Below are 18,660 nucleotides of genomic sequence, written 5' to 3' on the forward strand. Positions count from 1 at the left end.
CGCAAATTTTAAATTTGTAATATCTCCGAAAATATTTGTTTAATTTACATGCTGTAAGGAACCATATTGATCTATATTAATTGCACACTGTATTTAAGGTACTTAATTCGATAAGGATTAATGCCGTATTGCTTAAAATAGCTTCGTAAATAAGCCATTTTCTCACGTAAAAAGTAAACAATAAAAATGGTTAATGTGGGTTATCCCTAAAAGATAAACATATACCATCGCGGACTTTTTTGTAGATCTTTTTATGGTGTACAATACTGTAGTACATTAACTTGATCTAACTCGTAGGGTTAGGCAGCGTTTTTGCTAATTGCTAAATAAGCCTAAAAAAATAGGTTAATTTACGGCATCACGTTAGAAACCTCTAAAATTAGCAATGTTGCCTTAGTATATTATGCATGTATTATACATATAAACCTTCCTCTTGAATCACTCTATCTATTGAAAGAAACCGCATCAAAATCCGTTGCGTAGTTTTAAAGATTTAAGCGCACATAGGGATATAGGGACAGAAAAGGCGACTTTGTTTTATACTATATAGTGATTTATTATATTTCTATTTTTTTATTGTGTTTGTTGATTATTTTACTCTATATGTATTCAATGCTTATTCTTGCTTGGAAATGCTTCCAATTGTTATCAGTCATTAAAACGCCTAATAAACACCCATTAACTTTGAAGCGAGTAAAATTATAAATAGAAAGTTATATATTTTCGGTATTTCTTATGTATATAATCATGAGCAAAATGTTTTAAAAAATATATTACATTGAAATATAAATATATATAAATTTGACAAAATTTATGTCACATTTGTATACTTTCAGTATGAACTTCTCATTGACTTTTAATGTTGTTACAATATTCACAATATATGTTACAGTTGTTTAATTAATTTTGTTTTTAAAAATGTTTATTCTAAACATAAATTACTATGCGAATTAAATTTTTTCAAATTCAACAGATTTTTATTTACCCTATTTCATATATGAAAATTTGCTTCAACTTCAAATCGATAACGATCTACACCTTAACGTAAATAACACTTACAATTTGTATTTTTGGTTGCAACATTCCAAAGACTATTAATAAACATTGAGCATCAAGTTGTTTTTGTTCATATGTACGTTATCTAAGGTACATACTAAGAAATGCCTTTTCCTGTACCTGTTGTTTGGACGTAACCAACACATCATTTTGCTGACTGTTATTTTTGTTTAACGAAATCGAAGATATTCTTTTAAATCAGAATATACAAATATGTCCTATGCACAGGAAGACGTAAGTGATCGAAGAATAATAAACCAATATCTTAAACATAGATCAGTCACAATCATCATTTCAGTCACAAGATTTTGTTAAAAATTAAAACCGACCATATCTAATACGTTAAGATAAATTAAATTATTTAGTTTGATAACTATTTTTGTCAAATACAACACAAGGCGGGAATGTTTGCAGTTTTTTATTTGAACGTGATCATTAGTCATATAGTTAATAATTACCCCTGTTATTTTTGTACCATTGTTAACATTTTACCATTCCTTATCATATAAGAGTTGTTGAGATACTTTTTTCATTTATAATGGATTTAGTTGCACTTTTCGTTAACTTAAAACTTAAACATCGAGGGGTAAACTGATTTCCAACTGATATACAATTAAAATTGGTGTTTCCTATTAACCCTTTTTGTATAATTAAGCGACAATTGTAAGGATACGGTCGATAAGTCCACCGATAAACACACAAAAAATTAATTTGCATTCACAATAGTACCGGTACGGTTCCCACCCCTTACGCCCTTAAATTAAAAAGATCATTTGCATTTTCTACCGATACCATATCACCCCAATTTATCGAAGTACTTTACCGGGCTGTCCATTTACCGTAACTCACCAGCCGGTGGTTTCTTCACAACCGTTTCTCTGCTGATTTTCAGTTTTGGTGTAGTTTACTGCGATTTCAACAGAATCAGTTCTTATATCAATTATAGAAAGACACAGTGTTATGCTTTAGTTATTTTTTACGAAAACGAATTATTTCATTAAAAGAACTTATAGAATTACTTCTTATATAATAATCTTATTATCTATTGTTATTCTGTTCTGCATATTTCAAACTGTTTCAATGAATATTCGCTGATAATAATTTTTGTTACTCAAATGTTAAACCTCGTAAATGTTAATATTGCATTGCGACGACATAAATCACAAAAACCTAAATACATTACTTGACCGATGAGCAATCGGGTGATTGCTCAAGCAGAATCACGTTAGACAAAAAATAGGGCAATTCGCAAGATACTCTCAACTGCATCCAAAAATCATAGAGATTGGTTTATGAGTCAGTCATAAAGTCGATTTGGACCTATGAAGTTGCACTAAATTACCAAACCAACTAGTAATCCAACGCTGTTACAATAAAGCTCTATGATTGATTAATTGTAACCAACGAATAGCTACATGATTACCTCGAAATTAAATGGATTTACTAAGTTATCCACGATTTCGTTTTAATACATGAAATAAGGTCAACTTTTGCTTAATTAGTTTAATTATATTTTAATTTGAGAACTACATACTGATGTATGTACCCCATACTCGCCTTGCTTGTGTATTGATGCAAGTACAACGGTAGTAGTAAATTAATTTGTGAAACAAGCTTGTACTAAACAAATGTTAATGTTAATAATAAGAAAATGTTAATCAAGTTTTATTCAACAAGCCGTCGACAGACATCGTATTTCGTCGGCAAAGGTTCCTCACAGCTATTTTTTTCTTTAAACACTGATTCTCAACGTTTTTTATTTTACGGAACACATTTAATAATTTCAAATCTTGGTAATACGTTAATAAAAAATCTTTTGATGTTTCAATAAAGTAAGAGGGTATTTAAGTCCGTAATTACTTGAACGAATGAAGTAATAACGATTTGCATTATACACAAGGAACCCTTACAAATATCGATAAACAAAACCATCATTATGTGAATTTCTTTAAACTCAAAACATTCCCTTTTTAGTCGTTTTTTTACCTGGCCTCTCAACTTCCTACCCTTGCAAATACTTGCATTGTATCCCAGTAATTATGTTTAGGACTTATTTATATTATTAGAAATTCTTTAGAGAACGAAATAAATTAATCATAGTTTTATTTGACGCAAATTATATGCTAATTCCGGTTGATTGTTGTGCAAAAACTATGATATTGTTTTGTGGGTTGGTTGGGGTTTATTGTGATGTATTTAGCAGTGTTTTTTCTTTTATATCATGCCTATATATTTACTATAGATGGTTTTACTGTTTATTACATTGCATCGGGTACATTTGGAACTAACTTTATGTTAAAGCCTCAGTTTTCGAAGATTCATTTAATCGAAGGGTGAACAAAAAAATTGGCGCGTTAAAAATATTTCAATTTATACAGAATAAATAGCATTTGCGCAAAATTTTACTTTTATACTTCAGATCGCTATGATTGGAATACAATGTGAAGCTTTTTGGCAACCATGCTCCATCGATTTTAAATACTGGTTCCGACGTTTGAAATGTGGTGATTTTGGCATTGAACAGAAAAAGCATTCTGGACAGCCAATATAATTTGAAGACGAGTATTTATAGGCATTACCCGATAATGATTCATGTAAAACGCAAGGAGAATATGCAGAATTATTGGGAGTAACAGAATAAACCATTTCCATTATTTTGAAGAACATGGAATCGATCTAAAAGCTTGGATATTTCGGGTCTTACGAATTGAAACCAAGAACATTGGAAGGCATTTGGTCATGTATGAAATGCTGCTTTAACTGCTAGATCGCAAGGTTTTATGCAACGTATTGCTACTGGTGGTAAAAAGTGGATTACAATAATACAAAACAAAACAAACTATGGGTACCACCTGGTAGTACTTCAATATCAACGGGAAAGCCGAATATCATTTCGGTGTGGTATACTATGAGCTGCCGAAACCTAACGAAATATCAATATCACTTGATGCGTTTGAGTCGAACATTACGCGAGAGCGGCCGGAATACGAGCAAGTAAACAACAAGGTAAAAGTGCTACCCTTCCCGCCGTAATATCCAGACCTTTTCTCCTTTGATTAATCGTTATTCCGACCCATCGTTCTTGTCCCATTGTCGATTCATCAATCGTGACCTATATCAGCAGCGCTTCACTTCCTATAAAGATACCAAAAAAATGGATTCGTGAATAGCCCTATCGTTCTTTCTAGATGGAACCCATGAGTTGCCTGAAAGAGAGGAAAAATAACGGCTATCGATGGACAATACTTTCAATAAAATACATTGTACCGATATTTCACAATATGGATTCAAATTAAAAAATGCTTTAAAACTAACTTATAAGCCTAATAGTTCTCACCAAGTATAAGTAGAGTGTACTTATATTTTAATAAATTTTAATAATTTTGATAAATTATGTTATTCATTTTCATCCAGGCTAGTTTCTACAAAACGTTATTTCGTCGTTTAAAGTTCGTTTTAGACAATTTAACTTTATCTAGTAACCAGTTTTGTCATTGATAGGGTTCGGTGCTCTCGCTTAAACGTCGAATGCATTTGTACCGTTTGTCCAAGACATGAGGGACCTCTAATAAGATGCAAAACGTTTTATCGCGACATGTGGGAGACGTTAGAGACTCGTGCCGAAACTTTTAAGTCGAAATTTATGCACGTCTTCTGTAATTATTTTTTTATATATTCCGGGAGACGTCCAATAGGGGTGAGTAAAAGCACCGTTAGGTTTTACGATCGGTAAATCCATCATGTCAGACTTGGATGAATTTCGGTGAACGTGCCAAAGTTTTCGTGTAAGTTTACTTTTATAACAAGGAAAGTTCTTATAAATAGTAGGGACTAAAGCATTTTTTTAACAGTAACGAAGAATAATTATGTAAATTAAAGGTTTGAGTAGGTTTCAAAAGTAGGCAGTTATATTTCTACGAGAATATGATACTTATTATAATATTATATAATTATTTATATCCTACTATAGTGTCTTATTTTATTTAGTTAAAAGTTTTATAGATAACAATTGGATAAGAACGAAAACATTTTTAAAGAAAAAAGTTTCACATTTTATATAATTAATTATTATTTTATTTTTACATAAACAATTCGATTAATCATAAACGATGGGCAATGCAAATATGAGGTGGTACTAAAACATAAAACCAAATAGTAATCCAACGCAACCAAAACAAAGTTCTACGAGTAATTATTAACGCTTATCATTACGTAACTAATGATATACGATGACGTCAAAATCAAATAGATTTACAAAGTTATTCAAGATATCGCCTTAAAACATGAAAAAAGATTACTAAATTCATTTATTTTAATATATGTGAATTATTTTATGTTGTTGATTTAGTATTAAAGTTACATGATATTTACGCTTTGCCAAGTGACTATCTGAAATAAGTAATTTTTGATATTGTACGTGAAAATCTTGTAAAGGACTTAGAAATGGTTATAGGTTAACTTTTTTTTGCTTCGGTTTTGCAAAATTATTTAGATCTACTAGGCAAACTAGCTTTGTTAATCTATTAAGTTCCCATAAAAGTATAATAACTAATATTTAAATTTTTAATCAAATTAAATTTGAACATTTGGTATATTTACTAGAAAACCTAGTGATAATTGCTTCTAGAGATTCGTATGGGAACACAGCTAAATATGTGGATATGAGACTGGACAGGTCTATTTTATTTAGAGTTGTATAAAGAACCAAATCGATAAAAACAATATATAGTTAATTTTTGAACCGTATGATGAAATTATATTACTTTTATTTATCGTTTAATTATATTAAAAGCAAGTTTGTTTGAAAAACTTGTGCTTTATAAATTCTTTCATAATTAGAATTTAGACATTAAGAAGTTATATGATTGACATCGAATAACTTCAACAACACTTCTTAGCACATAAACTAGTTTTATTAACAACAGAACGTATTATGTTAGCAACAATTGAGAAAAAAATGTAATCATATTTATTTTATTATATAATGTTATTCAATAAAATGAAGTAATAATAGTTTAATTAGTTGAATAATAGCAATTAGTTAAATAATAAAGTTCTCCTCTCGTCTGCAAACGAAACAATTAACATTTGTAAGTTGTAAGTTTTTGTTCAATTTTGTTATCTCAACATTAATAAATAATTGTATATTATTATATTTGATTTTGAGTGTTTCACAATATTCGAATACGAACTTTTAAATTATTATTTTCTTCTCAACTATCGATTAGTTTGTTAATACAATGTTTAACGCCTTTTTGATATTTAACCTTGCCAATCAGGAACAGCCATACTCGAAGCAAACTCGCATCTCTGATTAAGTCGATATGATGCGTATGTTACTATATATAGATTAAATAAAACTAATATTTACATCTTTATTTATAGATCAATAAACACAGTATTTTTCAAAAACATAATCGTTTCCCAAATATTCTTGTTCACAGTTTATTTCAATATATTCATTAGTTTTTCGGTCACTCAATATGCCTCTATTACTTTTCATGTAGTAAACGTTGGTGATATAATTATATTTTGTATTTATATGTATTTCTCCACAGCTAAACTCTTCCATTACAAGATGATACACAAACAATCTCTAATTTCCCACAAAAACTTTGTCACCATTTATAATTGAATGACTTCTATGGCAAAATCAACTTTTTTGACGGAGGATACAGACAAAAAGCCCCGGAAAAGACAAGCAACAAGGTTAAGAAAGCGATCTAAAAAACAGGAGACTAAGATTGTCAGAGGGCCAGCTGCGGCCAACCAAGAACTGTGGCGAAATTTAGAGTTAAAGTTCTGAAACACTCTCCCCAAGTGCCGGCTTTGCAGTTGATGATGATAATAATATTAAAATGATAAATAGTAATTTATAGTTAAATATAAATAACAAAAAAAGAACAAGGGTTATTAAAAACACAGAAACAGAGTTGTAACAGCAGTACTTATAATCTGAAACGTAGTGGAGTAAACTCCACTAAACTGGAGGGAAATTGTATTTCAATTCCTAATTAAATGCTTTTTTGAAATCAAGGCAAACTATATGTTAATTTACAAAGTAGACATTAAGTTTAATATCATTAATGTTAGTATAAAAACAATATATTGATTTTAATAAATTCATGTCAGTTCTCTTTATCGAACAAAACACAGCAGCGTTTAATATAAAAGAACATCTTCAAGATCAACCATAGCACCCATGAAAAAAATCAGTTGTTAACAAGAGAAGGTAACAATAAGGATGTGATCCATTTATCAGGTAGATGTTATCGATCAATCTGCATCGTCCTCGAGCAACTGGTACAATTCCTCCGTTGCAACGTAGCTTGCCGTTGCCAAAAGCTGACAGGCAGCCTGGTGCCCGCGTTTTTTTTTCTTCATCTTTTCCACCATTATTCCATTCTCTCTCCCGACGCAGATGCACGCTTGATTCCGAACACGGATCGTTTCTCATTCACTTCCGTAAGAAAGACCCGCCGACTGCTAGGGGACCGGACTGACGGTCTTGACGCCCTTTCCCCGAGGGGTCGCCGCCGCGTACCTTCACAATGCATGATCTAATTTTTCGTAACTGGCACAATAAACGAAGCGACGCAAGGGACTCAGAAAAGATCTCGGCCGATGGCATCGATCGCATTCTCACGATTTTTTTCGGCAAAGGGATGGGACAATCAAGGGTTATTGTTTGTGGTGACTAGGCGAAATAAGGGCCCGATACGTATTTGGTCTAGTTCGTCTAGGATCGTTACAATTAGACGCTCAAAACTCTAGTTTAATTTGCCGTTTTTTACGACGTTTTTCGAGGGTGCACGCCTTGATTACTTCTCGGGGTCGTAATCTCGTCATAATAAGATCGTTAATCATATTTACGGTTTGTTACGACTCGATTATGTTGGTTTGGAAATGTTTTTACCCTCACTGTTTATTTTTTACTATTGTTTCATGAAAATAATTATTGTCAGTTGAAAATGTTTTATACTTCTGTGGTAATAAATGTCATGTTGTTGTTATATTACGATTCACCATACTAAACTCCCAATTATTTGAGCGATAAGCCCGTAACGACAAATCTATTCTCAAAATATCAGAATTATGGGTATAAAACTTTTTCTATCACCATATATTTTTATACTATTGATTCATTTAGCTCCGTTAAAATCACCGCGCAACTAAAAAACCGCTATGATGACATCGATTGAGGAGATTTAAACCGAATTGAAATAACCAGATCGTAGAAAGCACTCTCGTAAAATGTCAAGCATTACATATTTGTTCCCAATTTTTAATTCCAATTTTAATGGGAAAATCATATATATTACCAAATTGCCGAAAGCGATGATGGTGACCACCCCAATGATAATTCAAATAATGATTTCCAAAGAAAGCGTTGTCCATTGTTATTCACTATTTTTCCATTTTTCTAACAGGATTTGTCAAAAAAGACTCTTGTTTTGAGAGTCTCATCATTTCCGGGCATCTTCAAAATAGATAAGTGCTGCTTAGCCAGACTTAAAAATTGAGGACAACATTTAATTATTTCGTAATTAACAGTAAGATTATTTAACTCATTAAAAATTATGTTATATTTTGATAATTATGTCTCGTATTGAATGAAAATATAGACTTACATTATATTTTACATATTGTGTATTCTAGGTTGTATATAACAAAATAACCCAATTACACATAAATTATTGAAAAAAATGTATCGACTATGGTCAACACAAATAATGTCAATCATTTTATTGCGCTTGTGCTTTCAATATGTCAAAAAAAATCGGGTATTGATACTGAAAACATATGAATTAACAGCGATCTTCTATTATGCTTTCGCCCAGTTTAAGTTCCCAACTGTTTAAACTGTTTCCAGTCACCACGACATTTTTAATAAATATCTATCTTAACTATGTAATGTCTTAAGGAAACTAAAAGAGTGACACACACCATTTGACTTTCAGTGGTACTTTTTTACGTTAAATAGGAGAAGTAAGTGTTCTGCTGGTTACCAATACAACTTCCTCAAAATTGAAGGTAAATATGCTGTTTATATTCCAATAAGGAACCATAACACACAATAGTGACTGACGACAAATGAATACGAATGAAAGCAAGAACACATATATTATATGATCGGTTAGTTGAGCGCATTCGCACCTAATAAAATGAATATCGTTTCTAGTCAATTTGGTTATGTATAACTTTCTTGTTATATACAGACCCGTATTTCGCTGGGATGAAGATTTAAAACACTATTGCTTCGCTTTGTAAAACAATTCGTGACAATGCAATTACAGTTATTAATATCTTAGGATAATTAATGTATTTGAAAGTTCTCAATTCCAAATAGAGCTTATTATGTGGCTTATAAATTATAGAAGTGCGCATGTGCACAATGAGCCAATCATATACTATATCTTGTTTGTTTACCAGTAGATCTATCTACAGTCTAAGGCCCAAGACACTGCATGATGAAAGATATGTTTAATTTGTTAATTAAGAGAAGATAAACAAGAAAACTGTATGGTAATATTTAAGTTGCAGGATTGAAAAAATAACAGAAAATTAATATTTGATTTTGAGAAATTCAAAATTAATGCTCTGATATTTATCTTACATGATTATACTTATTGTTATGCCATGGAATGATCTTTCCTAGAGAACGAAGCTATAAATATATATATATATATATAAATATATATATATATATAAATATATATATATATATATATATATATATATATATATATATATATATATGTATATATATATATGTATATATAAATATATATATATATATATATATATATATATATATATATATATATATATATATGTATAGTATATGTATATATATATATATATATATATATATATATATATATATATATATATATAATCAATTAATAAATAAATAAAAATTTAATAAAAATGTTAAATCATCAGTCCTTCATAAACACGTGACCGTTTTATAAGTTTTATTTTGGTGCTTCTTTAAATAAAATATAATCCAATACACTCCAATAGCATTCAAACAATATTTGCTCGCATAAGCTGATTAGAATGACGAAAACGCAACGCTAATAAAATCAGATTAGAGTATTGTTGGTTGGTTGGTTATGCTTTGCGGTTAAAGCGATAATGTCACCGGAACCGCGAGAGGTCGCCTTAATCCGGCGGTTTATCTGGCGCGAAATCTGACTAATAAAACAGCGTGGCGTCTACGCTTTTCTAAAGCGACCCTCTCTGCGTCGTTCTCCTTCAGTTTGTTTGACTTTGGGCTGCCGTCGTGACACATCGGCCATCTGGAGAGCAACGATGTTTGATCAGTCAATATTTGTTCGATACGGATCCGATTGCGATCGAGATTAAAATTTACTATTATTTAGTAACAGATACAGTGGCGAAAATGTATCTGCCCTCAGCCAAGTAGCTCACACTGAAAGAACTACAAACAATAGCAATAGATTTCGACACTTGCCGAGTTAATTGTTAAGGTGGCAGTGGTTGGCCCTGACATAAAATTTAAGGTGTAAGACGCAAAAAACCCTATTTTTTATAAATTAAGTCAATCGCACGTTCTTTTCGGTTTGAAAATTTCATAATCACGTTGTCATTAAAATTGTCTATTTCGGAGATTAATTGATCTTCAATAGATAGCTGTTAGATGATCTTTGGCCATTGAATTTCTGAGAAAAATTTGATGCGCTTTAGCGTTGAGAAAGCCTCTGATATCATGGGAGTTATTACCACGAATTTTAAAAATTGTCTAGTCTCCTTTGACGTGTCTCCTAGATTGTTTGCTATTAAAAACTTTAGAAGAGGTAGTGCACCATTTAATGTTCTGAATTTATTTCGTAAATAAATAACTGATAGTTCAGTTCGTAATCGTTCTTTATCAAATGTAGAATAAAAGCAACATACGGAAGTGAGTTAATCGTCAGAAAATTTACCGCAATATTCTCAAAAGTATTTCGAAAAAAAAAATTGAAAATCCATTTATTTTTTAAGTTTTCCCTTTACGTGCACCAGATGTCTCAGTAATAATATCTGGTAATTATCCACATTTTTACATAAATTCCAACTTTTCTTCGTAAGAATATTTCTAAAAATCTCTTCACATTAATTATATTAAAGGCCACTTCCATAGTCATAGTTATTAATATTGTTATTAACTATCCGAAAATCGCGTAAAATTCCGATATCACATACGGTCTATACGGCGCTGGACTAAATGCAGCGAAATCTCTACTAAGTATCTGTCTTGTTTTAGATTGTTTCAACGGACACGCGAGTAGCGGTGGGTCTCGCGGGTGTTTGAAGGTGTTTGCACATCACGATTGTGTGGCCCAGACAAATAATAGCGATAGATAGCCTGGTGATAGGTTAATCCACTGGTCCACGTTACTCCCGTGGTTCGCACTTCCATTGCAGTTTTTTTTATTATTTATTACAAGAATTATTTGCTTTTTGGTATGTAATAGAAAATATTTTAGTATTTTAGTGAGATTACATAATTATTATTGGAAACTCTTTTAGTTTTTTTGGGAGCTCTGCAGTATTGCAGCAGAATAGCAATAATATGGGAAGTAAAATGAATCCATAATAAATTTTAGATTATCAGGTTCTTGGAATGGCTAAAAAGAGAAAAAGAAACCATTGACATTTGATTTCGAAACTAATTTGTAGGCCTAATAATTATCTTAATTCATACTGTCTTCTATTTTAAGTACACTCCTAATTTTTTTATTGATACTTTCAAGACTAATAGTTTTCTCTGAAATTATTGTATTAAATTATGTTTATATCAAAAAAACTACTAACTGTTTTTACACATTTCGCAAATTTAATCTCGAATAGAGCTAACATCAAGGTGATCTCGTTTTGGATGCGGACGCTTTCTTTTAAGTGAATATAACATTATATTGTTTTGTTTTTGAGAAATGTTAGCTATAGTACCTATATTAATGTTAAGTGCAGCTGAAATACACTAAAAAAGTATTTCCATTGACACCGTAGGAACCTTTAGTATTTAATAGTATCAATATTTACATCTCTAACGCATTTTACAGTATTAGGGAGCCTCCATTATCTTGTTTCTGTTCGAAATATCTGATTAGAGACGCAATAACTTTCTAACCATGCTTTTTTAATGTTTTTAGCATTTTCAATCAAAATAATCACAGATATTATACAGTAATTAGAATTTTATGAATATAAGCGCCAAAACAACGTTTGCCGCTTTATAACCACTAATTATAATTCATAATACTTTGTCGACCAGAACCAACACAAATCGAATTCTATAGACTGATTTTCGATGCATCAGACAGCATTTTGTCTCTTTTTATCTAAATGAATGCTAACCAGTAAAATGAGAAGGAAAAATCCACTCCGAGTTTAAAACGTATTTTACGTTTTTACAAACTGCATTTGACAGTATATTCGTCGTCATCTATGACGCGCATTGGCTGTTTTATTGGACCGTATATTAGACAGCATCAAGAGCTTATTAAAATACAAACCATGTCGTCACCCCCACGCCCCAAGCGTCAATAGTCACGTTTACACATTTACTTACAATTAAAACCAAACAGGTGCCGAACGTGTCCAAAGAACCGACTCCCCCAACACCTGCACAACCTCCATCGTAAACGTCGTAATTCTTGGACGGACCATCTTGAAGGAACTCGTAAAATTTCAATAAAAAACCAATCGAAATTCGAACGATATTACGCGTGCCAGACGCGTCGCAGTCCGTCTCTTTCTGGTGCGTCATCGGACAAGAGATGGAAAACAATATCGGTTTGAGGTAATGAAAAAATTATTTCCTTCGTTTGACGATGTGATAGGAAACAGGTATATAACGTGAACAATGATCGATAATGGGGTTATTACGTTGTTAGAAGGAAATAACAGATGATTTATAATAATTGAACTAATAGGTAGGTGGTGGACGTTATTATGGGATGTACACAAATAAAATAATCGCTGGGAGATTGATTAATTATACGCTGGCCTCGTCACGATGACACCACCACCCTTAACGCAGATATTGATTCATTATACCTGATTGAAAATTATGGTTTATGATATTATATTTTATTATTCTTAATTATCAGGTCTATAAATTAATTAAAGGATTTACAACATATGGCGGTGTATTAAATGACAACGGATACATTTATAACCAACTATTAATAAACATTTATATTAATAAATATTCAAATATTCAATCATAGTCATTATTCTATCAACTACAAATAGTCGAAATACGGCCGAAATACGAATAAAAACAAAACATTGTCATTCTTCAGTATGACAAAGCCAGACCACATGTTGGAAAACCGATGAAAACATATTTGGAAACATTAAATGGTATGTGTAACCACACCCGCCCTATTCTACAGACTTTGCTCCTTCTGATTACTACTTGTTTGAACATATGAGTCGTGATTTGTCTAAGCAGCGCTGTACTTCTTACCAAGACATCAAAAATAGGTCGATTCGTATATTTTACTCTTACAAGACACATCGTTCTTTCGAAATAAAATTTTTAAATTGCTTGAAAGATGGGAAAAAGTTGAGCCTATCGATGGATAATAATTTGAATAAAATGCGTCGTACCGATTTGTCACAATGAAACTTCAAATTAAAAAAAAACATTAAAAGTAATGTATAGATTTCGAAATGGCGGATATACACAAGTAATATTGTACAGCCGGAAGAACAGGCAACGGCCATGAACAATTTGCAAATAAATCATAATACTCAGTTGTTTAACCAACTGGAAATATGGTTCACATCAACACGATGTCACACCATTTATACAGACTTGGAAAATATCTAAACTTGATGAAATATGCTATATTATGTGCTTAAGCAAATAATCATTAGGCAAATTTGAAAATAGTATTAGGTAATATTGTTAACTATCCACAATTTATTTAATTGCACTCTATACATCAGATCATTATTGTAGTTAAAATGCACGAACGATGGTTAACCAACGTGAATATTGAAATAATTCAATTTATCAAACAAAATCATCTCAGCAATGTAAATCCAACAGGAAGGTGTAAAAGAATAAATTATATGAAGTCAGCTAAGTAGCTCTTCTAATTATTAATTCTTCTAGCTATTAAACAGATATTATGTGATTGAATACAAATTTATATTGAGCTGATGGCAATATTTAAGATCATTAATGCAAGAAAAAATAGATTAATTAATCTAAGCTAACATATTTCAAAGTTGATTATAGTTAGTATTAAAACAAGCAACTACATTTCTGTCAGTTAATTTATATTGTTTTAAACCTGGGTATAATTTTAATCAAGTAACAACTTGTATAACTACAAACTTGTTCTGTTTCAGATGTAACACTTCTGCGTTCAAGGCAACACTGCGGTGTCAATGACTAATGTATACTTGAGATGATTCAGATTTAGTTGAGTGCAGTACAAGAAGCAGACACAGACACGTCTTATTGTTATACATGATTATGGTTACAATTATCCCATTTTAATATTTATTAATAGAACTAATTACACCTTTACCTTATTTAAAATAATTAGTTTTTATTAGTTCATCTATATAATATATATCACTAGTATATGTAATAATAAAATATTTTAAACAATAATAAACCAAAACATACCATAAAATAATTTTTAATTTTATATTATATTTTTATATAAGGTAGATATAAAATATAATACCGTATTCTGACGTATGCCACCTTTATATTATATTAAGCGTCATTATTGGAAGAAGTTCTAATTACAATTTTAATCTAATCTAAAATTTATTAGATAATCTTAGTTTTCTAATACCATTAAGTGATAAGTATATAAAAACATTTATAAAATTACAGAAGAAAATTCAATGAGATTAAAAGTAAACATTTAAAAACAAATGAAATAAAAAACAAAAAAATTATAAAATAATTGAACAATTATTGTATTGATATATTAATGAAGTTAATAAATAAGGACTAGTCAAATAACAATATATTAATGCTGTTATCATTATTCACCAGTCACGTATGACTTCATCATAGTTGTTACGAACGAAAACATTTGTCAATATCATTGTTTGGTCTCTTGTACGGTTTGGGTCTGTTTTTCATCGTCGCCTATCGATGACTTGGCGAAAATATTTCCGTTTTCATTGGCGAGGGGATAATATAGAGTGGATGACCATCAGAAACAACGAGCGATCGGGGGTTTATTATACTCATCTATTATCGGTGGTTCTTTTGTTCGATTGTGATGAAGAGGAAATGCGTGTTGGACTGAAGCTGTGAAGTTGTTGTTTGTGCCATAAACAATGTAACCTAATAATGATTTCGCGCTTTTGCTATTGTATGACCAAGAGGCAAGAACAGAAAAAAACTCTTAGGTAAATATATATATGTTCTATTAAGTACAGCTGAATTTATTTATGTTTGTTATTATGTCGAACAGATGAACACGCTCTGAAAAGAAATTTCAGTTTTTTATCAGCATCATACTTATCAAGTTAGATATTTGAAGTATGCTGAAGTTACAAGCTTGGTCCATCATTAATACGATGTATATATTCTCTATAAGGATGAAACAAAATTTTAGTATTTAAATAATATAGTTCTTATAGTTATATAGTTAATATAGAAACTTTAGTATAGTTCACAAATTAGTCAACAAAATAAATAAAATTTTAAAAGGATCAAACATTTTGTTAGGTTGCATTTCAGAATATATCTCAAGCTTTTGATAAGGTGTGACAGACTGGACTTAAAGTTAAATTTCAAAGCATTCTCAAGCCTTATCCGCACATCCAACTGCTAAAATTATATCTCATAGATGCACATTTTATTGCGATACTGTGATGAATATACTGAACTACATACAATCTATTCAGGTAATCCGCAGGGTAGGGTCCTTGGCCCATTGTTATATATCCTGTATACAACACTATAACAACTTATGCTGACGATACTGCAATTTTATCATCTCACAAGGATCCAATGTCAGCCACAAAGAACCTCCGACTTCATCCCAACAAAATCCATGGCATCCATGAAACCTATGATGTTCATCGTTCGTAAATTTTAATAATCATGAGCTCCTGCAAGAAAATAACATTAAATATCTGAGAATGCATCTGGATCGATGCTTAACTTGAAAAAAACACTCTAATAAAATGTAAACAAGTTGGTGTTATACTGAACCAGAAGTATTGGATTGTAGGGTATATTTGTAGTTCCAAATAATTCTTAGGCCTTATGAACGTATAGTATCGAACTGTGGGGTACTACTAGCAAATTCAACACAGCCAGACTTTTTCATAATAATAAGAGTTTCCAAAATAAAGTGCTGCGTGCCATCGTTGACGCCCCATATTACGCCAGTAACAACCAAATTCAGCGCAGTATCACCCTGGAAACCAAAACGAGTGTGATCAGTAAAGTACCAGTGTAAAGTACTCTGAAAGAGTGTCAGTTTACTACCATTCAATCCGATTACTAGACACATAGAATAGTTTTTAGTATAACGTAGAGTAGTAAAAATTAACAGGTCAATTGAAAAGTCTCCGGCTTGACACATAGATGGCGCCACTAGAATTAAATCAATATGTTTTTTAGTTAGCCTCAAAAGATGAGTGTATGAATTTGATAGTTATCAGATCATTAGTTTGTGAATTTTAGCATTTTGAGTGAAAGAAGTTTTGTTATTGTGAAAAAATGGATAAAAAGGAAATTCGCGTGTTGTTAAAATATTGCTTTTTGATAAGAAAAAATACAGTTGAAGTAAAAACTTGGTTTGATGCCGAGTTTCCGAATACTGCCCCAGGAAAATCAACCATCAAGAATTGGTATGCTAAGTTTAGACGTAGTGAATTGAGCACCGAAGACGATGAACGCAGTGGACGCCCAAAAGAGGTTGTTATCGACGAAAACATTTAAAAAATCCACAAAATGATTTTGACCCTAAATTGAAAGTGAATGAAATAGCAGACACTCTAAAGATATCAACTGAACGTGTACATCATATCATTCACGAATATTTGGGTATGAGAAAGCTCTGTGCAAAGTGGGTGCCGCGCGAGCTCACTTTTGACCATAAACAACGACGAGTTGATGATTCGAAGCACTGTTTGAATATGATCAAGCGTAATAAACCCGCGTTTTTGCGTTGATATGTTACAACGGATGAAACATGGCCCCATTATTTCACTCTGAAGGCCAATCGACAGTCATCCGAGTGGACTGCACACGATGGACCTGCTCCAAAACGTGGGAAAACGCAACAGTCAGCTGGCAATGTTATGGCATCTGTATTTTGGGATGCGCATGGAATAATTTTCATTTAATACCTTGAAAAAGAAAGGACCATCAACAGCGACTATTACATAGCATTATTGGAACGTTTGAATGACGAAATCACCGAAAAACAGCCGCATATGAAGAAAAAGAAAAGAAAAGAAAAAGTGTTGCCAAGACACAAAGACACCGTGTCAAAAATCCATGAATTAGGCTTCGAATTGCTTCCTCATCCACCGTATTCTCCAGATCTGGCCCCCAGCGACTATTTCCTGTTCTCAGATCTCAAAAGAATGCTCGTTGGGAAGAAATTTTAGTCGAATGAAGAGGTGATCGCCGAAACTGTGGCCTATTTTAAAGCAAAGGACAAATCGTACTATAAAAATGGTATCGAAAAGTTGAAGGGTCATCAGTGTATAATCAGTGTATCACCCTTGAAGTCAATTATGTTGAATAAAGAAACATAATTTTGCCAAAAAAATTTGTTTTACTATGGTTGGCCGGGGACTTTTCAATTGACCTGTTACGCAATGGGACAATGTTCCTATAGGTTAATGTAGTCTGGTAGTTTGACATAGTGGCACATTTGAGTTCCGCCATTAGAAATAAACATCCCAGTCTGACCTGGTTAGACATGGTTCGTTTTGGAATGGTCTGTAAGTTGGTGATTTTCCAATCTCTCCAACTAAGTAGTTGCCTTATTACTATCGAATATATTTCACATAATTTGCATAGCTATTATTACAGTATTGACACAGATCAAAAACAAAATACTTCAAAGGTTTTTATTGTTTTCTTTTTCAACCCCAATGACTTTCACCTGACACCAAATTACATAATCTCATTTCAACCCTTCAACTAGTCGAACGAGCCGCGTCCGATCGTCAATTGTTCCGAACATAAATAACGATTTAACTCGAACGCTAAGCATCTAATTCGTCTCCCCTTTCGACGTGTTCTAATCAAACATAATCGATGTTAAATAGTACGTGAATAATGCGCGTAGTTTCGCCCGGTCCAGTTCCGCCTTGGGCGGAAAGTGTCATCGGAGGGACATGCAAGCACTCACACAAAAACGTATTGCACTGTTTCCGTTTTGTTTGATCTAGTTCTTTATTCCTGTAGGTCGACCTCCCCCCCCCCCTCACACCTTCGCTGCCGTTTTTTCATTTTCCATGAATATTAAACGTGTGTCAATCATTGTGCGAGAGGGTTTGGACATTTCTGACCATATGGTGGCGGCAACTGCAAGGGAAAGTCATCAGCGCGTGAAGGAATCAGTTATACTTTTAGCACTG

General features: G+C 31.9%; 1 protein-coding gene across 1 annotated transcript in view; it reads right to left on the minus strand.

Moving 5' to 3' along the window:
• Window positions 1-18,660, minus strand: part of PsGEF (Protostome-specific GEF) — a 101,304-nt gene that overhangs the window by 73,450 nt on the left and 9,194 nt on the right. The gene's annotated exons all lie outside the window — the stretch shown is intronic.

This window comes from Rhynchophorus ferrugineus, unplaced genomic scaffold (genome assembly GCF_030347505.1).
Source record: "Rhynchophorus ferrugineus isolate W39M unplaced genomic scaffold, kcgeb_rfMv2 rfM4, whole genome shotgun sequence".
In the NCBI taxonomy this organism is placed as follows: Eukaryota; Metazoa; Arthropoda; class Insecta; order Coleoptera; family Curculionidae; genus Rhynchophorus; species Rhynchophorus ferrugineus.